A 3893-nucleotide genomic window follows, 5' to 3' on the forward strand; every position below is an offset into this window, starting at 1 on the left:
GTTGATTGCTTAAAAATCTCCCATCATTTGAATGAAAAGGTCATACCATCTCTTACACAAAATGACAACCGCAACATGGTCCTTGTTATACAAGGACTATTTCTTAAGGCCATATAAGGTATGTTTCTCTGACAGGCTACTCCTGTAAAACCTCAAAAGAACAAATTGGTTCCATATCAGACAAGATTGTTGCAGCTGGTCTAGAAAAGGGAGGTAGGCATCATTTATTAACAATGCTCACAGAGCATGGCTACCCAGGATGCTCAATGGCTAAATGAAATATACCTCCCTATCCAGCTACAGACACAATTCCATAGAATCTCACCTTCCTGTCTGGACAGTAGAAAGCACTTGAGAGACTATAGTGCCATTGCATTTATAGCTGGCCTTAAAAGAGACCAAAGGGCTATAATACATACAGTTAGTGGACTTAACCAAACTGTCTGTGGAAAAAAACAACTTGATTATTTAATTGTCTGTGGGGACCTCTTCACTGGAACAAGCAAAGTGGTTCTCCTTCTTACCTAAACTACAACAAAAAACAGGTCAAGATAGAAGGGCTTACATTAAAAGTACTTATAAAACACAGTCTTTTCTTTTCTTTTTTTCTTTTTTTTTTTCTTTTTTTGTTTTTTTGAGACAGGGTTTCTCTGTGTAGCTTTGCGCCTTTCCTGGAACTCGCTTTGGAGACCAGGCTGGCCTCGAACTCACAGAGATCCGCCTGGCTCTGCCTCCCGAGTGCTGGGATTAAAGGCGTGCGCCACCACCGCCCGGCTGTCTTTTCTTTTCTAAGACAGGGTTTCTCTGTGTATCCCCTGCTGTCCTGGAACTCACTTTGTAGACCAGGCTGGCCTTGGACTCAGAGATCTGCCAAGTGCTGGGGTTAAAGGTGTGTGTCACCACTACTGGGTGATAAATCACTTTTTAAAGAATAAGAATTATAACCTGGGCAGTTGTGGTGCATGCATTTAATTCTAGCATTTGAGAAGCTGAAGCAGATGGGTCAAAAGAGTTTGAGGCCAGTCTGTTTTACAAAGTGAGTTCCAGGACAGGCAAGACTACAAAAAAAAAACAAACCCAGTCTTGAAAAAGAAAAGATGAATTACAAATTTAAAGCTTGGTGTGGAGATGCACATATGCAATTCTAGGTCTCAAGAAGTTGAGGCAGGAGGATCAACAATAAGAAGCTTTCCTGGACTACATGAGAGTCTGTCTAAATTACTTTCCCATCCTCCACAGAACAGAATTGTATAGTTGGAAGTTTTCTTGTGTCTCACCCGGTCCACAGCCACTCAGACCTAAATAAACACACAGAGATTAATATTACTTATGAACTGTATGGCCATTAGCTCAGGCTTATTACTGACTAGCTCTTACACTTAAATTAACCCATAATTCTTATCTATGCTTAGCCACATGGCTTGGTACCTTTTCTCAGTTCTGCCTTCACATCTTGTTTCCTCTGTGTCTGGCTGGCGACTCATGACTCAGCCTTCCTCTTCCCAGAATTCTCCTTGTCTGCTTATCCTGCCTATGCTTCCTGCCTGGCTACTGGCCAATCAGCATTTTATTTATCAACCAATCAGAGCAACACACATTTATAGCATACAGAATGACATTCTGCAGCAGAATTGTAATTTTGTCTCTGCTGCCCATTATGATAACCAAGATCACCTTTTCTTTGGTGATCAGTGCTGCCACCTGGTCCCTGCTACTTTGGGGCCCAATTAAATGCTCAATTTAATTCATCCAACTGAGCAGGAGTGCCTCCACCCTAAGGTCTGGCACGGGGAAGAACATAACAACAAAGCCCTTCAAATGTGCTGGTGCTTTTCTCATGATTTTGCATCTTATAGAATAGTGAAAGGTATGTCTTCTGGGCCCTCAGAGGATTAGGTTTTACACAATATACCCCCTCTAGCATTGTGATATCCTTGAGCTTTAAAATCCTTTCATCAACCCTAAGCCAAGGGATATCAGCCATCTCAAACCCCTTTTAGTAGGCCATCTTTTGACAAATGCTTCTGCCAACTAGTCAAATTAACTTTTGACACCCATCCTTTTTTAAAAAACTATATGAGCTTCCATATTAAACCTAGAATCTCCACTGAGTGGGCTTATATCAATATATTCAATGTGATCCAATTTTATTTCCTTCCACCATTACCCACATCCTTAAAATCTGTTCCCACACATATTCTCCAGGCTTCTATTTAAATGAATTAGCAAATTCATCAAGTTCTTAAGTGGTGTAGTGTCACTGGTGCTTCAGCTTGGGTCTTGCTGTTCCTGATACCTGGGGGCAGAGGATGAGTAGACACAGAGTCAATGACACAGACCCCAGGAGGTTGCAAGCAATCTTGTTTATTAAACGAAAGGCTGAGATATATATATCTTTTTGGCAGGCTTTTGCTTATAGCTGCTGTGACATTTCTTGGTTGGTTCTGGGCTTCACATTATCATTTTCCAGTTTGGAGTTTATGGGTCAGATTTTCTTTGGCCAGAATGCTTGCTGTGTATGTCAGCTCATTGTTTGCTTAAGGCATGGCCCAGTGCTTCAGCCTTACCTACCTCATATCACCCTTTTTATTTTATTTTGTGGCTGTTAGTGGGAATCAGAGTTCTTTGCTCTAATCTTGTTGTCTCCTCATCAGGGACCACCCAGCATTTGGACTGTGTCTGTCCTAGGTTAGCCTGTCTGTCAGGCTCTTACCTATCATTGACTACTAGTCCTGGAAGAGTGGGTCCCTAGAGAGCATGTAGTGTGAGAGAGCATTAGACAGAGGCATCAGGAATTTCCATGAACCAGTCTCTTATTACTTCCTTGGGGGGGGCATGATCAGGGCCTTCCATAGCCATTAGCAGTTGTAGGGTTGTTTTGTTGATGTGGTGCTGCTAGGGAACATGTTGTAGGAAACACTTAAACAACAGAATTATTAAGAGTACCATTCCCTATCATTCCCCACGCTATAATTTTTGAAGGGTCAAGGATTGATTTTATGTGATCCCAAATTTGAGCAAAGAATGTTGTAGACACCTCCAGTGGTTTCACATGCATGGAGTTCAGCCTTAAAATTTTATTAGAGAGTTGTACTATAAGGTTTAAAAACTCTTTGCTCCATGGTCACAATATGATTTCCCTTAATGGACTCCTGGCTTGTGTTATATTTGAGACCCAGGTAAGGGGTTAAACAAAAAGGAGGAAAATGGAGGATCACAGTTTTCTTTTACCAGCCATCTTAATGTCCTTGCAGTTGCTCTTGCTTTAATGCCTATCTCAAAGGCAATATGAAACTTCAAGGTGATATGGGATAGCTCAGAATGTGATAAATGTATCCAGGTTAGGGGGCCTGATTGCCACATGCTCCCAATATGCTGCCCTTAGTCCAAAGGACTAGGACTATCAGGGGAACATTTGGATCATGTCTTCTCAGGGAGGTATTATAGGCAAGTTCACTAGCCCTCTTTAAGAGATCCCTGGCCCCCTCTGTCAATTGTATTTTTGCAGAGGGGGAGGAATGCCTTTCAAGAAGGGAGAACAGTTGTCTCATGTCTTCATTGGTAATTGGGAGAAATTGTTTGATCCAATTAACGGTGCCACAGAGCTCCTGGAGGTCTGTATGTGAGTAGGACCCTTGTATTATAATAGAGGCATTGAGGGGTTGGATGACTTGGCTGATTTTGTAACCCAAGAAGGCAAATGGGGGTAGCCATTGTATCTTTTCCAGGGCTACCTTGAGGCGAAGGGTTCCTAAGTCCTCAAGGAGTCGGGGCAATAACTCCTGAAGTCTCTGTCTGCTTAGATGGGCCAACAGGATATCATCCATATAGTGGATTATTAATACCTCACTGGGGACCTTAGCTAAGGCCTGTTGAACATATATAACTGGCAA

Source organism: Peromyscus eremicus, chromosome 14 (assembly GCF_949786415.1).
Source record: "Peromyscus eremicus chromosome 14, PerEre_H2_v1, whole genome shotgun sequence".
In the NCBI taxonomy this organism is placed as follows: Eukaryota; Metazoa; Chordata; class Mammalia; order Rodentia; family Cricetidae; genus Peromyscus; species Peromyscus eremicus.